Consider the following 19464-nt stretch of genomic DNA (forward strand, 5'->3'; position numbering starts at 1 on the left):
TAAACACCTGCACACAACAACTTGAATCTCTTGTGATCAATCATGTACAGAACGGAGTCTGTTAACAATGGATTTCACAAGATCGTCTTTAGAACTAAAAACAGTCTAAAGATCCTTGTCAAATCGTCGACCTAGTTTGAGTGAATCTTATATCAGAAGAGAATATTTTCAAGCATAAACAAACTAGGTTCAATCAAAGTTCAACCACCGTTAATCAATCAAAGTACGTGATTAACATGGGTTAAACTGGACATACCAACGCTTGGTTGGTTCAACCGATCTATGCTCTAACATCCACACTATATAGTTGTGCTTGGAGAGTGGATAACTGGTCTCTTAAATGTTTGACATGAAAATCTATACGCCCAAAATGCTCTGTGTTCCATCTAGAGATTTTACGCCTAGCAAAGCATAGTTTTTGAGTTAAACTCTGATGATTAGAAGAATCCCAAGCATTTTCTATGATGTCAGAACAGTTTGGATCCTTGAGCCAATATCTATAGAATTTCCACACATTCCTAGGTTTAACTGATTCTGTCTTTGTGATTAATAGTATGGGGCAGTGATCAGACCCTAAGAATGGAAGATGGATAACTTTAGAGTCTGGGTAATATCTAATCCAATTTGAATTGTGAAGAACCAAATCTATTCTGGATCTTTTGTATTCTTTATCATTTACTCAGTTAGACCAAGTATGATGTGAACCAGAAAAACCCATATCCATTAGCCCTGCACTATTAATAATGTTACAAAACCAATTATTTAGAGAATCAACACTAGTTGATGCATTTGTTGCCGAAATATGGACATTGAGATCTCCGATGACAACCCATGATTGAAAAAAAATTTCACTCAGATCTTTTAAGAATTCCCATTGTTGTTTTTTCAAATCATAGTGTGTTGACCCATAAACACAAGAAAGAAGCCATTCCTGCTTTGAAGAATTTGAAGTAATGATAAGGTGTACCATATTATCCTTACTGCAAACTATATCACAAGGAAATCCATCCTTCCAAAGAAGAGCCAAACCCCCAGATAAACCAATTAAACTAACAAAGTGAGAATTTGGGTAACTAAAAGACTGTGCCAAATATTTTTCTCTAAGGGTTCCACATTTAGTTTCCATTAGAAATATGGTATATGGATTGTGTATTCTAATAATGTCTTTTAAGTGATCTCTAGTTTCCTTACCAGCTATACCTTGGACATTCCATGAAAATATCTTCATAGTATGAAAAAAGAAAATTATTACTAGTAAAAACCTGAGATATGATATTGAGCCAGTAAAATAGGTCTGTAGAAGTAAATGTTGAAATGCAAAATAAATATAGTGAGGATTAATATGTGAGGGGCAATTACCTGGCCATCAGTACTTGAAATGGTCTTTTAGAGAGGTTTTGTTCTGAAATAGTTCCATGAAATGAAGTATACGAGTTAGGAGATGGTGAATATTCATCCAGACTAACATGTTCATTGCCTACATTATAATCACTAGGATGGTAACTGGACAAATTATCTTCAATTTGGTTAATAAGCTCTTGGAGAGGTTCCTTAAAAGCTTGCTCTGGATGATATGAATCTGGATCTAAGTTACTAGCATTGAAATCATCAAATGAGACATCCAATTCACCTAAAGCAATATATGATTTTAACAGATCCATATTTGACCCGTATCCACCTTCCTGACCCATTGAAGCATTGCTGCTCCACATTTTCTTGAGACATGTTTTCTAAAATATTACTTCTTCCTGAATTTTGACTCGAACCCTGATGCATGATTTTCATATTACTAGTACCACCATCTTCAAATATGATTCTCTTGCCTTGTCTATGGACCACCTGATCTGCTGCTTTATTGTTATTAATATAAACCTCAATCATACCTTGAGAGTTACAACCAACCACGTAAATGGAGAGGAAGAAGACAAAGGAATGTTCCTTATGTTGTTGTCTGCATCTTGCTTCTTCAAACTGACTGTATCTGAATTGATTAGTTAAAACAGACATTTCTAATATGCTACTGCCTACGTGATTGAGACCGTAGATTAATTAGTGCATATTCATAATACGTTTTATTCATAAATCTATGACTATTTTTCGGTGGGATAAAAACTATGACTAGACCATAAATTATCAAGGTTGTTAATGGGGGTGCCAATCTATTTGGGGATGTACCAACCCAAATCAATGGCTATATTGTCCTATATGTATTTTGGTATACCCAAACAATTTAGTACTCCCTAAATAATCTTGGTAAATTACTATCGACGAAGCTCTTGATTCTCTAAAATTTATGTTATGGAAAAATAATTTTAAAAAATAATAAATAAAAGCCCAACAGCATGCTTATGTTTTTATTTGAACATTAGAATTTAGAAAAATAATAAATGATATCTCTGGCCCAATGTCTATATCTGATCCATAATTTAGAGAATTTAGCTTCTCATCAACTCTCGTTCAAATCGCTGCAGAGACAATTCCATGACGAACATTTTTTCTTACAAACGAATTAAAGAGTATATTAGACCTGTTTAGACCTATCATGTGAATGTGATAGAGTCCCCAATGTTAATAATATCATTCACTAATATGTTAGTGCTACTAACAAAACATCTTCATTCAATAAAACACTTCTTAATTCCGTTTAATTCAAGCATTTAGTCTTCTCAAATATTTCATGAACTCGTATATATTGGACGTCTATTCATAATACAGACACTCACTTAGGTTCCTCTTTTCAAGACATCTTTTTATTGGCATTTACTCCAACCAAGCCAGCGAGGGTTTATAATCATCAGTTCCAAGGTGTTAAACGCATGACACATGCAGTCTATGCACAATACTTTTTGGGTCGAACAAGTAACACCACACTGTTTTCGTGAAAAATAAAAAACGTAAAAGTAACGTTAAGATTATGCACTGAATTGATTATTTAAAAGAGACACTTTTAATATGACTACACATTACAAGATACGCTATCAGAAAACAAGAGTTGGATTCAAATCATGAATACCGATATTCTGCGTCTTCGATCACGAAATAATTCAAGGAAATTTTGATAAAGTATCCCGTTTTTTGATACCAAAAAAATTAATGCTCCCGTTTCTTTCAAATTTGTTAAATTGCCCTTACCGTTTACCTTCACGTTTTGGGCCCACATATTGAGTCCATAGTCGTTTACCCATTGAAAAAAGACGAGTCAAATTACTATAAACTCCACTGTAAACCTAAATCGAGTGAAAATAAAACTCATCATCTTTCATTTTCAGCCGACAGTTTTCTTCTTCATTCTCTTATGTTTGTGAAATTGAATAAAGACGTTGATGATGTTGAAATCAAGAGCTTTGTTGGTGTCTGAGTTGGATGAGAAGCGAAAATTAAGGGTTTAACAGTTTAGAGATCAGTGGGTATTCATCAATCGAAGTTTGAGAGCAAAGAAGAAAAAGGAGTTTTGGGTTTCCGAATTCTCAAAGTTCGACAGAGAAGAGGGTTCTGCTAATCGAATCACAGAAGAAGAACAAGTGGATTTGAATGAAAGTCTCAGAGAAAGGGATAAATTGAGGTTTTGTGGTCAAGTAATAGATGGGTTTGATGATTCGAGAGGCTTGGAAGGAAGAGAAGAACATGGAGAAATAATACAGGGTGTGGGTTTGATTTGAGTTGAGCATAAATTCATGGGGTTGTGATGATGATTGTGTTGATGGTGAATGAAATTGGAGCGATTGATGATGATTTAGGGTTCTTAAAATAAGAATCTAGGTCGATTTCAGATTCCAGTGTTGAATTGATGATGTTTGCGATTTTGTTCGAGGGATTTTGTGTTACGTGATCGATATTCAAGTACTGGGTTGTCTTCAGTTCACACTGTTGCATCTCTTGGTAAGTTTTCATCCATGCCCATTTCAATATCAGTGTAAATGGGTTGTTGGAACACAATGTGTTTGTGTAATTGACTCACTAAAAAGTCAGTGTTGATTGTGGTTGTGTTGTTGCCAATTCGTATTCAGCAAATTGAATTCCAACACACACAAATCCTTATTTTTATATTCAATTTCTTAGATGATAAAGTCTTGAATTAATTTGTTTGTTTCAATTCAACCTATAAAAATGCATTATTTATCCTGTTTTATTAGAATTTTCAGGGTTCATTATATGTTTCATTAATATTCTGCTGGCTCAAACACTTTGCAGATTTTAGTCTCACTGTTGGTTCGAACCATGGAGTTGATGTTGTTGTTGTTCTGGTGAGTGTAGGTGGCCTGAGATGATATTGCAGGTGGCTGCTTAGATGTATCCTTAGGTCACAGGAGGTGGATATGCTGGTGTCAGTTGGTAATGCAGTTGCAGTTGGAGATGTGACTGAGATGAAGTTGCAGTTAATATTGCAGCTGGATGCTCGAGTTTTGTATGAATTTGAGATTGTTCGAGTCACTGGTGAATTTTAGAGACAGAAAAGAAGATGTTCTCTGCTAGTGATTGTATAATGGAATGGGCTGCAATTGCAGTCAATGTTAATGGAGGAGCTGAACTGTAGACGTATGTTTAGGAATGAATTGGTACAGTGTGAATACAAGACTGAGAAAGAGATGGTTTGATGCAGGAATTTACAGGGAGGTGTTGCTTGAATTGCTTAGCTCAAACTGGTGACATTACAAGCTGAGTTAAAGATGGAAGCAGAGAGGGGTCTAAACTGAAGTTGCAGTGAGATGGTTGGTGATACTCCCATGGCTAGGTAGTGATGAATTCAAGCTGTAATTGACGGAGATGTTGTTGTTGAAGCTTAATGATAAGCGGAGTACATGTATGTGCTGGTCTGGAGTAAGGGAAGATAATGGATGCGCAGGTCTGAATTGCAGGTGATGGCTGAGCAGTTGTGGGATTGAAGCCACAGAAAACTGAAGAGATGGAGGGAATTATGGATTTTGTATGGTGAAGCTGAAAGAGTTGTATTTGTTGCATTTCATGGAAGTAATGTATTGAAGGTGGTTTTGAGGTTGTGCAGTTGAGATTTAAATCAAGGATGAAGCAGCTAAGAGTACAGGAATTGCAGCAGCTATAAAAATGGAATGATGTGCCGAATGTATATGAACTAAGCATGAGAATGGTTGAATGCATGTTGGTGGACTGGTTTGTATTATAGAGCATGGTGTTGGTGTTGCACGCAATAACACGAAGTGGAGTTGATTTGGAGCAGCAGAAGAAGGGGCTATCATGGCTGGGACTCGACTCGACTCGGCATTTCAAATCAATGATTCAAGAAAATCCAACTCTACTCAGGAGGAATGGCGTTTTGGACATTTTGACCCTTCCACCTAAGCATTAACAGCTGCTAACTGCATGTTGCCGTTTTTTGACGGTCAAGGCAAAGCAAGGGTACTTTAACAAATTTTAAAAAACGGGGGCATTTTTTTAGTGTAATGTTAAAAGTAGGGGTACTTTATCAAAAAGCCCATAATTCGATGATTCAAATGTTATAAACTGGTCCAAGTTTGGGACATGACGTGTCACAATCTTAATGGAGAATAGGATAATGACTATAATGTTGGGATTGGTAGTGGGGTAAAGATAATAATGATCAAATATCTAGATTGATAGTCCCATATCTGACACATATAATTTGTCCCAGCTGTGGGGGTAAAATACGCGATGGCCACGTGTCAACATCCTAAGGGGTGAATCCACAATAAGATGATGGGATAAGAGCTTCGAATCATACTCTAAAAATGTGATTTTTTTCTGAATCGAGACACCTTCTACAACGTCACATGAACGGTGCGTGTAAGGAGTAGTCTAATCTGCTCAGACGATCAAGTCTAAAAAGAAGGACCGCATTTAATGATGGATAAGGTCAAAGATGTGGGAAGATCTACATCGTGACAGGAGACTCGGACGACCTATACTACAGCCCAGAAGTGATGGAGCACGAGGTTCTCCAAAGAAGGGCTACACGATCTGGAAGAGAGCGAGACAACTCGGAGGGAGAACCAAGCAAGCCATCACGAGGGATAGTATAGAATCAGTACGAAGCAGCAAGGGCGATGTACGATAGCTCCACCAGCTCGGACGACCAAACCTCCAAGAGCCTAATTTCCCTATAAATACCAGTCCATGTAGAAGGAGATGGACAACTTATGTATCATTAGATGGTCTTTCTACATAGAATTCCTGAGAGAGATCTAGATAGAGAGCGAGTAAGGAATTTAAGTGAGATTTGTAGCTCTTTCAAAGGTAAGACCTTATTATCAATAAAGAAACCATCTTCTTTCCCATGGACGTAGGTCTTCATGGCCGAACCACGTTATGTGCTTGTGTTAATCTTCACTTTTCATGCTCTTTACATCTTGTGCATCTTGAATCTTGTATGTTTTAGTAGTTTTTAGTCTTAAATCTTACTTGGTTGTAGTCATCAGAAAATATGCAACTACATTTTGGCGCTAGAAACACGGAGGTATGAAGATTTATTCTACCTTCCTAGTAACAACTCTATATTGATTTCATAATCTCCATGAGAGAAGTAGTTTTTCACACTACTGGGTAGATTTCTGTTAAGATGCATGAGTAGAGCTCGAAGTCAAATATGGTCTACACGATCTGTGAAGTCTAGAAGAACCTCAAAATCAACAGATCTACAGTTTTTCGCTAGTTTTCTATTAGATTTTTCGTCTAGCAGCATCTTCCAATATCTTTCTTAAGGTACTCAGCAGAGTTGAAGATCGAAGTGAAAATGAATCTTTTGATGCTAATCATTAGACTTCATGGAAGAAAATATCTTCATGTGAAAGTTGAAAGAGCTAGTTGTTCTTCATCCTTAAAGGAACTCAAAATAACCTATAAATCTCTTCTTAGAAACCTAACTCTATGTCAATAAGAATGGTTAATGAGTACATAATCATTCATCAAACTCAAAAGTTTGTCCAAGATCCAAGTTAAAAGATGATGAGAAATATTTCCTAAAATGGGAAGATATGCTCAAATTGTCATAATTTGGTCTGTTCCCTATAAAAGGTATGACGTAATGAAGGAGGTATGTTTCTCGAAAAAAGGGGAACTGATAAAACACCTTTCCTTCATCATTAACGCCTTGTGCAAGTAGGGAATGTTTTGACATTTTCACATGTCTCCAAAATTTACTGCAAAGTTATCCTGTACTAAATTGTCCAGTCTGAACTATGACTTGGTAATTGCACATGACCTGCAAATCTAGGGTCCCACTTTTCTGAAAGAAGAGACAAATTAAGTATTATTGCATATAATGCAGGGAAGGTAATGGTGACGCGACGATCTGCTCGCACGAGCGAAGGAGGGAATGGTGGAGCCCATCCAGAGGGACTTGATGACATGGAGCCAGGTGAGACCATACTTAACAATGAGACCTCAGGTGAGGGACAGCCCGATGACCAGTATCGAGAAGGAATAACTGACAATTATAGCTCTGAAGGTGAGGGAAACCCCTTCGATAGGCATGATGATGTCCATCTAACCCAACCAGGAGGGTTGGACCGTTTTCCAAGGAAAACAACAAACAATGAGGCCATGAAGGACGATCCTTCCAACCTCGGCGATGCCAATGCTACTATCGCATCCATCCTGAAAGAAAAAGATGCTCAGGATGAGAGAATGAAAAAATTCGAAAAAACGAAACATGAGGCTAGAATGGAGAAACCGCGGGCTAAAACGTAAAGCAAAAAAGAAGGTGTCACTCGCTACCGTTTAGGAGATCCCCGAGGAGGAAAACCTTTTTAAAAGCTTGCAGGAAGATGAATGAATCAATATCCCTGATACCTCGAACGAGGAAACAGCAGATCGCTTTCCCAAGGGAAGCAGGGGCGTTCTCAACCAGGGGGATAGCCCATCCGAGGGGTCATCAGACGTTCATCCCAAGCACAGGCGAGACAAGAATAGAATCTCCGAAGTCAAAACCAACTGTGAGGCCGAGAACCTCGCAGCCGCTAATCCCAAGCGAGGGGATAACTCGAAGTCAACTCGTTCTAAGATTGTATCATATACTGAACAATCGGACGATGACTCAGGGCGATCAAGGTATCGCAACCATGAAATCTCTTTCTCGCCCGAGAAGGCTCATGGAAGAAAGAAGAAGGCCGAAATGAGGCAAAACGATGATCAGTTGTAGGCCCGACTTAGTAGGATCGAGGCCATGTACATAGAATCTACAGGAAAGCTAGAAAGCAAAAATCTGGCAGAGGTCATGCAAGAAGCGGGACAATCCCCCTCGTCTGAAAACCTATCGAGATTGCCATTTTCAAGGAAACGCTCCCTACCGACGTTCACAACTCCGTTCACCAGAACTAGAGACGCGATCGAGCACCTAAGGACTTACCGCATGACGCTAACCCAATAGGATCATTACGAAGTGTTGTGTAAGTTTTTTCCGGCTAGTCTGAGAGACGAAGCCCTGATGTGGTTCAACAACTTGCCTAAAGGATCGGTTAAGTCATTTGCTCACCTATCTGAACTGTTTCTAGAAATATATATTCACAATAGCAGAGACCGATCCGAAGTTGACGCGTTATTCCAAATATCGCGAGGGCCAAACGAGACACTCTGATTCGTGGTAACACGGTGGATAAAACTATGTGACGAGATTGGAAAAGTCTTCGAAGCTTACGGAATCTTGGGCTTCAAAAATAGTCTTAGGAAGACAGATCCTATATTCGTACGCATGTACGAAACCATGCCAAAGAATTTGGGGAATCTAAGAGAAATCCAAAAGGACTACATAGCCCTGGAAGAACTTCAAGACGGTACTTACGATAAGTTGGTGAAAGGAACTAGTAGAGGGGCAAATGTGGTGGAACCAGAGAACCCTCAGGTACCAGCCCAAGGAGCGGGGCGATCAAACAATGGGTCAACTCAGTTTGATAAACATCGGACTGGGGGATGGAAAGGGCGAGAACAGGCCCAACAAAAGAAGGGAAAGTTCGTAAACCCAGTCTACACGAAGCTGAACACTCCCATATCTGAGATCCTCAAACAGATTGACGGAAAGCATAAAATCACTTATCCATGGAATAGAAGTCAACTGCCAGAGAGGGCTAAAAACAGAACTGACTTCTGCGAGTTCCATCAATTCCATAGTCATACGACAGACTCGTGTAGAGACTTGAAGAAGATGGTGCAAGATATGATCGACGAAGGAAATCTTCAAGAGTACATCGCGCAACCAGTGGTCCCACTCGTAGCAGGGGCACCCTTACATCGGGTGGAAATCCCTCGTGAGGCACAATATCTAGGGTGCAATACAATATCGCACTCGGAAATCGTAATCCCCACACCTAAAGGAAATATTACAGGACGAATTCACAAACGCAACTTCACGGGTGGTGAAGTCTACAGTGTCTCTAGAGAGACCCCGATAGAGGAGTGGATGAAATTACCTATCAGTTTCTCAGCCTCAGAGGCACCAGATGGAGGGAGAAACCACAACGACCCCCTAGTGGTCACGATGGATGTCGCACTTCCCGAATGTGAAGGCAAGGAGGAAACACCAAAGGCATCGCCTTGGGCGATGCCAAAAATCCTGATCGATGGAGGAATTTCCGTTGATATCTTGTTTTACGAAACATTCAAGCAGATGGGTTTTAGAGACGATTGCCTGATACCCTCCACCTACAACATATTTGACTTTACCGGCTCCACAACTAACCCTAAAGACGAGGTGACATTATAAATCCGGGTGGGAACAATCCACACCCTAACAACTTTCTGTGTGGTAGATGTATTATCACCTTACACAGCAACTGTCAGGCGATCCTGGGTCGACGAGATCAAAGGAGTGGCCTCGACCTACCATGAAAGGGTAAGGTTCCCTACGCCTAACGGAGTAGCGTAAATCATTGGAGACTCTGAAAAAGCAAAGCACTGCTACGAGATGGACGTTCGGAACGGCGAAAACAAAGTATATTCTTCAAGAGCAAAAAAGAAGCGATCCAAGAATGCCGAAAACCATGCCGATATCGATGCTTATGTAGGATCAGAATCTCGCAGCAATAATGCCTCATCGAAATTATTAACAACACAACACAACAGTGTCGCAGAACAATTTCAGAAATGACATAATAAACGACGTCAGCTAAATCATGAGAAAAATGTGATGGTCCTGCGAAAATTAGAGAGTTTGCGAGATTAACATTTGTAAGGTTGCGAGAATGTCGCAAGACATATCCGAAAATAAAGGACAGATTAGCTGTCATCCACTATGTAATTCCCTATAAATAGCCGTTCATTTGTAAAGGAAAAGAGAGAGATCTTTTCTGAGTGAGAAGCAAGTAAATAGGAGAGAGAAAATCTAGAGCAGTGGTTATTCTTGATTCCTTTATCTTTTCTTGTAAGATTGTTCAAAGATTCATCAATAAAATTAAGATTGTTAATCTAAAATGAGTTGAATATTAATGAAATCTTGTGAGGGGTGTAGTGTAGGATTTCCTGCAACTATATAATGGCGCTAGAAACAGGGAGGCTGAAGATTCAAAGTTGAAGATTGTTGTTGAGATTGTTCAAATCAAGAAAGTGATTAAACAAATCAGTGAACCGATTAAAAGAAAAATGATTAGAGTCAATGAAGATGAAAAAAGATTGGAGTGTAATATGATAACAAAAACAATGGTTAATAAATTCCATGAAAACATCAAAGGAAGGATACATAAACGAGATTTTGAAGGAAGAAAGGTTATGGCGGTAAAAAATATATCACCCTTGAACGATTGGGAAAAGCAAAAAATCACATTCATGGCGGCATAAATACCAAAAGAAAATTTGAACCACACATCTCCATTGGTTATTACAGTACCTATTACGCGAAAAGAGAAGGGGACAACAACAAAATCCACGGAAGAATGGATATTGAACAGAACTTTAGTCGATACAGGGAGCTCAGTGGATATAATATTTTATCATGTGTTCAAAGGAATGGGATTCAAAGATGAAGAAATGTCTTGTTCAACATATCTTGTTCATGGCTTTGGAAAATCCACAACAAACTCTAAAGGAGAAATAGTGGTGCGAATTCCACTAGGAGAGATCGAAACACAAGTGACACTATGCGTAGTGGATATGGAATCACCATATAACATGTTGTTGGGGAGGCCATGGATACACGCAATTAAAGCTGTAGCATCAACATTGCATCAATGCATCAAGTTCCTCATGCCAAATGGAGTAGGTGAGATTAGAGGAGATATTGACAATGCGAATTTATGTTATCAAATTGAAGTAAAGCATTATGAAGGAAGAGAAAAAAGGCGACAATTTCGCAGAAAAATAGCAAAGGAGGCAAAGAAAGAAGAAGAATTTATAGTGTACATGATAGGAGCAAAAGAAGGTAAGGGAATACCCAGCGAAATTTCGGAGGAAGGAGATGGACCTGCGAAGATGATAAGAGAGCCAACACCAACGGGAGAACCCAAGGCCAGTTACACTGTGGCAGAACCAACAAAAGAAGTAAATGTTGGAACTATAGAAGAACCTCTAATATCGAGGATTGGAACCAAGATGGATGCAGAAGAGGAAGAAAGAACTGTCAATCTTTTGCGGGAATATAAAGATATTTTCGCGGGGAGCATGGATGAGATACCTGGAATAGATCCGTCAATTGCATGTCATAAGTTGGAGATTAACAAGAATGTGAGACCATTTAAACAAAGAAGAAGAAAAATCGCAACAACCTATCATCCTCAAATAGAAGAAGAATTACAGAAAATGCTTGAGGCGGGAATTATAAGAGAAGCTAAATATCCAGAGTGGATAGCAAACATGGTTGTTGTTCCAAAGAAAAATAAAGGGATAAGAATTTGCATAGATTTCACTGATTGAAACAAGGCTTGCCCTAAAGATAGTTTTCCATTGCCGGATATTCCTTAAATGGTTGAATCAGCAGCGGGAAATGATAGAGTATCTTCTTTAGATGGGTACAAAGGTTATAACCAAATCCCCCTCGCTGAAGAAGATCAAGAACATACTGCTTTTTTTTTCGCTCCAAGAGGTTTATACTGTTATACAAAAATGTCGTTTGGTTTGCGAAATGCAGGAGAAACATATCAAAGAATGGTAGAGAAGGTGTTCGCGAAATAGATACACAAAACATTAGAGGTGTACGTGGATGACATGTTAGTGAAGAGTAAAGAAGCTAAAGATCATGTACAGATTTGAGGGAGATTTTTGAACAAATGCGGCATTATAATATTAAACTGAACCCTGAAAATGCATTTTTGGGTTGCATCGGGAAATTTTTAGGCTACATTGTATCAAAGAAGGAATACAAGTTGATCCAGAAAAGTACAAGCAGTTCGTGACATGCCAACACCAGCAACAATAAAGATGTACAAAATTGAACGGACTTTTAGCTTCGCTAGGAGATTCATTTCGCGATCATCAGACAAATGTAAATATTTTTTCAATATACTCAAGAAGGGTGCGAAATTCAAATGGACTGATGAATGTGAAAAAGCTTTTCAAGGGATCAAAGAACACCTTATGAATACATCTATTTTACAAAAGCAGAACCAGGAGAAGAACTATTGATCTATCTTGCGACAACATCACATGCTTTAAGTGTGTGTTATTGCGAACGGACGAAGGAGTGGAAAACCCATTATTATTCAGCAAAAATTTAATGCCAGAGAGGAATTATTCAAAGATTGAGAAGCTAATTTAGCATTAGTATGCGCATTTAACTTCGCATATATTTTCAAGCACACAAAATAAGGTAACAAAAGTACCAATTGAATCAGTGATGAAGAATTCAAAAAGATCAGGAAGGGTGGAGAGATGGAATGCACAATAGGACATTTCGAATAAATATGAAATATTGTCTTCACCAAAATCACAAGTTGTCGCAGATTTCTTAGCAGAATTTCCTTTAGAAGATGATGAAGCGGTGGAAAAGATGATGGATATAGAAGAAGAACATGGAGATCCAAAAGACTTATTAACAGAACCAAATAGATGGGAGATATTGGTAGATGGATCATCAAATGGAAGGCAATGGGTTGGAATTGTTTTAATTTCGCCAGAAGGACGAAGATGGCTTTTTCATTCAGATTGGAATTCGCATCCACTAATAACGAAACGGAATATGAAGCTGTGATACATGCCTTAAAGTTCGCAATAGAAATGAAACTAGAAAATGCCAGGATCACTAGTGATTCGCAGCTAGTTATTCGCCAAATAAAGGGAGAGTACACTACAAATGAACCATCCTTGAAGAAATACAAGAAGCTCGTTGAAGAATTGTCAGCGAAAATCCCAAAATAAAATGGAGGCACATTTCAAGGAAGGATAACAGACTCGCAGACGCTTTTGCTTTCATCTCAAGCATGATGACAGATCCAACTGCGAGATGCATAAAAATACAGACACTTCTGTCACCATCAATCAATAAAGAAGAAGAAGAAGTGAACGTGATGATAATAGACGGTGGAGAAGAAGAACAAACGAACAATATCGCAGATTGGAGAACAAACTTCATGCATATTTGGCGAAAGGAGAAACACCAAGAAATAGATTGGAAGCACACAAGTTAAAAAGCGCAACAAATTATGAATTAAGAGATGGGCTGCTATACCGAAAATCCTTTAATGGACCATCACTCAGATGTTTGACACGAGAAGAAGGAGAAAAGGTGCTAAAAATGTTACATAGTGGGATGCTGGCAATCATAGCGGGGGAAGATCTTTGGCACATAGAGAAAAATGCAAGGCTATTACTGGCCATACATGCACGAAGATGCAAAACAAATATCAAGACGTTGCGAAGATTGTCAGCGGCACGGAAAGAAAATACATGCACCTGGAGCACCATTGTCATCTTCAACCAGTGTGTGGCCTTTTGGAAAGTGGGGCTTAGATATTGTGGGGCCATTTTTACCAGGATCTGGACAAAGAAGATACTTAATAGTCGCAACAGATTATTTCACAAAATGGACAGAAGTAAAGGCAGTACATATTCGCGACAAAGATATCTTTACATTCATATTCGAAAATATCATTTGCAGATTCGGAATTCCTGCGCAGTTGGTATCTGATAATGGGAAACAGTTTGAAGGACAGAATATAGAAATGTTACTTAATGCATTTAATAAAATGTGGAAAGTCTACTCCTTGTATCCACAAGCTAAGGGCAGGCAGAGGCAACAAACAAAACAATTGCAGATATATTAAAGAAGAAATTAGAAGGACATCATAGAGCATGGTGCGAACAAGTACATAATGCAGTATGGGCTTATAATACAACTAGAGAGAAGCTACTGGAATGTCACCTTTTTGTTTAACATACGGAGTTGAAGCGGTGTTACCAACAGAAGTTGTTATTCCGACAACAAGAGAGAAGCTTGGGAGAAAAATCTTAGTGCGGGTTTGATCTTAAGCAAACTTGATGAATTAGAAGAAAAAGAGAAAGAGCTTTACAACATATGGAGAATTATCAGCGAAGATTAGCCCGAGAATATAATAAACGTGTCAAAGTACGCGAATTCAACCAGGAGATTTAGTTCTGCGAGAGACACCAATATATCAGCGAGAAAATGGTGGAAAGTTAGCGAAAAAATGCGGATGGACCTTACATCATTAAGGAGATAGTTGGACAGGAGCTTATAAATTAATGGATCCAGGTAGAGATGTTGGTCATAGACTTGACAGACCATGGAACAGATTGTACTTAAAAAGATATTATCCATAAGAAGCTTTGAGAAGTTATGGATTCTGAAAGAATAGTTGCGAGATTATTCATATCAAAACAAGATCATGATGTGCGAAACTTTCGCAGAGATAATCATAGAACAATGACATAAAAGAAAGGGGCGAACCTTTATGGCGTACACCCTAGTTCGCGAATAAAATTTCGCAAGAGGCAAATGTAAGACCTAAAGTACGTCATATAAGGGGGTACCTGTTATGGCTCAGGGAAAGGCTACACCGCCACCGGAACCTGAGTCATGGAGATTTGGGGTCAACAAAGCCCATCCGGGAGAGGCACCTTGGATTCTCAGCTTAAGCATATGACTTAGGTTGGGCGACTAAGGTAATAAGGACTCTCCCAAGGAGTGCAGAATCTGATCAAGGCGCCGAGGTACACGGTTGAGTCAAGAGTGCCAGGGGCGTCTGGAGCGTACCTTGCCATTCTTGACAAGTCTTGGCTTATACTGCACTCGGCCCGAAGAAAACCCCACTTAGGGTGCAGTCTCGTAACCATAAACCCTATAGGTAAAAGGGATAAGAGGCTGCGAAAACAACTGGTTGTTGTTAAGACTGGATGGGAGGAGCAACCTTGTATGGTAGAGTACGCCTCCTTGAAGGGGCAACCAGGGGGAGATAAGGGCGGCACCCTCCATTAGGGAGCTGATAAGTGTCTTAAGACGCAAATGTCATGAGGCTTTTTACTCGCAAGGGTATTAAGGCTTGTCATATTTGTGCGACAATCCTGAAGAGGCAATAATACAAAGAAAAAGATAAGACGAGATCAATGGGTTTTCGCATGAAAGTGCGAAGACGTCCTGCGATTTCGTCGCAAGACGGCAATGTAATGGGGCTTTATTTTCGCAAGAATATTTAGGCCTATCATATTGTCGCAACATTCCTGAAGAGGCAATAATAAAGAAAAAGTTAAGGCAAGATCAATGGGTTTTTGCATGAAAGTGCAAGGACGTCCTGCGATTTTGTCGCAATGACAAGAGGTGGCATAATAAGACCTTTAATTAGGAAGGAAAATAAGACCACATGACAAAAAAAATATTTATAAGTATTCATAACAGATCATTTCTCGCAAGAAAGATAATGAGAGGCAAGTATGGGAATCAGTAAACAAGAGGCATTATCTTTCTCGCCAGCAAAATTAATTCCAAAGTTGGTTGAAGAATATTATTCGCAAGAAATAATAAAGATGAAACAATTCAAGAAGATAGAACTAGATAAGAAGCTCATGCTTCAGTATTAATTCCAGTAGAAGGAGATAATGGACGCTCTTCGCCAATGTTCTCATTATCGCCAACCTCTTCTTCATTTCGATTCTGATCTTCACCAACAATAATTCCTTTGAGAGGGACTTTTTTCGCCGCACCTTGATTATCGCCAGCAATTACTTCTTTAGAAGAGATTTCTTTTTCGTTTTCATCTTGATTAGCACCAGCAGTTGCTTCCTTAGAAGGGATCTCTTCTCATCTTCCAAAAGACTATTCTCTCCACCACTTTCATAATCATAATCACTGTCAGCAGGACGAGGAATTTCATCATCATCTACTTCCAAAGGTTCGATTGATGTAGGAGGAAGAGATTTGGACAATAAAATATCATTACAAGACTTCAGCCCGGAGATGAACTTGACGAAGAAGTGCTCTCTGATGATTCCTATCTTGAATATCCTTAAAGTAAGCAAGATAATCAAGTCTTCTTTCTGCTCGGTCGCGAGAACCAGTAAGGACAGAGACGAGTAGTGCATTTTCTTTGCGAATTTTGGCATATTTAGCCTCCAAAACAGAAATGGAGGAATGAAGATTTTTCTCAGACTCTGAAAAGTAGAATACAAAATTTCAGTAAGATGAAGAACTCAAAAAGATATGACAAAGAAAAGATAGTTAAGGCAGTCAAACTATTATGACTACCTTCCTTTTGCGAAATAAGGTGTTGAATCAAGGTCAGACAACTATTCTCCCAACGGTCCATCGCATCATCAAATTTATCTCCAACTAAACCTTTAAGTCGAGACTGAAGATTTTTCTCTTTAGAAATAAGAAAGGCATTTTTCTTCGCAAGAGAAGAATAAGATTCTTCTAATTTGGAATATTGTTCTTTAAGTTGTTCGCCTTTACACTTAAAGCTATTCTACCTTGAATGAGTGTATCTCTTTCAGCGATAGATGACTCTGTTACTTCTTTAAGTTCATTTCTCAAAGAGCGAAGAGATTGTTCTTGGTCATCACATACTTTCTGAAGGATGCTAAGTTGTTGCGAAGATATCGCCATCTTGTTTAAACAAATTCGCTTCTCTTGAGATAGAGTTTTATTCTCATCTGATAAAGATTCATCCCTAGATTAGCTTTAGTTAAAGAATAAGAGAGGCGAGATATTTCATTACTTAATAAATCTTGCCTCCGAACTAATTGGGTATTTTCATTGGTAAGATTATTTATATGATCAACAGAGTATGAATAGAGGTTATCTAATTGGTTATATTGATCCATCAAAATCTCTTTATCACACGGGCTTCTTCAACACAGATTCAAATTGATATCTCTCCATTATTCGTTTCTGGTTTAAGGCTTAACATGCGAAAGAGGGATTTCAAGGATAATTAAATATGGAAAGGATAAAATCATTAGAAAGGCAAATTGAAGACACAGATAAGGAAATCATACCTCTCAGTTCATCATTCTTCTTGCGAAGATTGTCGCGATCCAGCGAAACATTCTGGAGCTTTTGATTTTCGAGACGAAGAGCATTACACTCTTTTTCCAAAGTTGTTTGCGAAGCAGCTCTGTCAGAGCCAAAATACTTACTCAGAATTTCGCAAATACCAGACTTGACAGGATCAATGGGAGACTTCTTGCCATCATCCAGGACCTCAGACAAAACTTTGAAAGCAATATCTATTCCTTCCACAGTTTCTTTCGAAAAAGGAAGAGGCTCAGGTAGAGAACTGGCAATAATAGAAGGTTGGGAAACATTATCAATAGTAGAAGAAGAAGTTTCATTCACAAAAGGGTTAATAAGGGGGGTTTCAATCATTGAAAGGTCAGTTGAAGAAATGAAATCTGAGGAAACCTTTTCGCGAATTGGAGATAATGGTTTAACTTGTGAAGATGTCGCAGGAGATTTTGAAGAGATAAGTAAGTGGAATGGAACAGAGGTTTCAACGGTTTTGAGGTGGCGAGAATTCTTGAGAGGTTTGTCGGCATCCTTATCACCCTGCGAATTACAATCCATATAAGAAACAGAGGCAACAATATTGTTATTAGAAAAGAATAATGTTTCTTACTACCTTCTGATTCGCAGACTTTCTTTTATTTACGACAATCTTATGCTGCAATATGAGAATATTAGGGTTCTGAACCGTAAATTTGGTGTTAGAGGCGTTTTTGCTGAAATAACAACAGTATGGGAATCACATAAACAACATTGTAGGATCAGAATCTCGCAACGACAACGTTTCAGCGAAATTATCAACGACACAGCACAACAGCGTCGTAGAACAATTTCAGGAATATAAATGACGTCAGCAAAGATCACGAGAAATATATGATAGTTCCGAAAATTAGAGAGTTTGAGAAATTAACATTTGTAAGGTTGCGAGAATGTCGCAAACCATACCCGAAAATAAAGGCCAGATTAGCTGTCATCCACTATGTATTTCTTTATAAATAGTCGTTCGAGTTGTAAAGAAAGGGAGAGATCTTTTTTGAGTAAGAAACAAGTAAATAGGAGAGAGAAAATTCAGAGCAGAGATCATTCTTGACTTCTTTATCTTTTCTTGTAAGAACATTCAAAGATTTATCAATAAAATTAAGAGTGTAAACCTAAAAATGAGTTGATCAACAATGAAATCATATGAGGGGTGTAGTGTTGGATTTCCTGCAACTACATAATGGCGCTAGAAACAGGGACTGAAGATCGAAAGTTGAAGATTGTTGTTGAAGATATTCAAATCAAGAAAGTGATTAAATAAATCAGTGAATCGGGTTGAAGAAAGATGAATAGAATTAATGTATATGACAAAGATTGGAGTTGTAATATGATAACAAAAACGATGATTAATGAATTCCATGAAAACATCAAAGGAAGAATACATAAACGAAATTTGAAGGAAGGAAAGTTATGGCGGTAGAAAATACATCACCCTTGAAAGATGAGAAAAGCAAAAAATTACATTCATGGCGGCAGAAATACCAAAAGAAAATTGAACCACACATCTCCATTGGTGTCACAGTGCCAATTGTGCGAAAAAAAGAGAGAGACAACGACAAAATCCACAGGAGAATGGATATTGAACAGAAACTTTAATCGATACAGGAAATTCAGTGGATATATATTTATCACGCATTCCGGGGGGGAATAGGATTTAAAGATGAAAAAATTTCCAGTTCAACATATTTGTTCACGGCTTTGGTAAATCCATAACAAAACCTAAAGGAGAGATAGTAGTACGAATCCACTTGGAGAATCGAAACACAGTAACGTTGTGCGTGGTGGATATGGAATCGCCATATAATATGTTATTAGGAAGACCATGGATACATGCGATAAAATATGTGGTATCACGTTGCATCAATGTATTAAATTCCCCACCCAAATGGAATAGGTGAAATCAGAGGATATGTTGACAATGCGAAATTATGTCATCAGATTGAAGTAAAGCATTATGAAAGGACAAGCAAAAAGAAACAATTTCGCAGAAAGTTGGCAAAGGAAGCAAAGAAAGAAGAAGAATTAGAGTATATATGATAAGGGCAAAAGAAAGTAAA

General features: G+C 38.4%; 1 long non-coding RNA gene across 1 annotated transcript; it reads left to right on the forward strand.

Moving 5' to 3' along the window:
* The first annotated feature begins 3266 nt into the window (after positions 1-3266).
* LOC113308342 lies at positions 3267-5493 on the forward strand. Its single transcript, XR_003339684.1, has 2 exons — positions 3267-3879; positions 4192-5493. It is a non-coding gene; the product is annotated as an uncharacterized LOC113308342 (long non-coding RNA).
* The last annotated feature ends 13971 nt before the right edge of the window (positions 5494-19464 follow it).

This window comes from Papaver somniferum, chromosome 9, assembly GCF_003573695.1.
Source record: "Papaver somniferum cultivar HN1 chromosome 9, ASM357369v1, whole genome shotgun sequence".
Classification (NCBI taxonomy): Eukaryota; Viridiplantae; Streptophyta; class Magnoliopsida; order Ranunculales; family Papaveraceae; genus Papaver; species Papaver somniferum.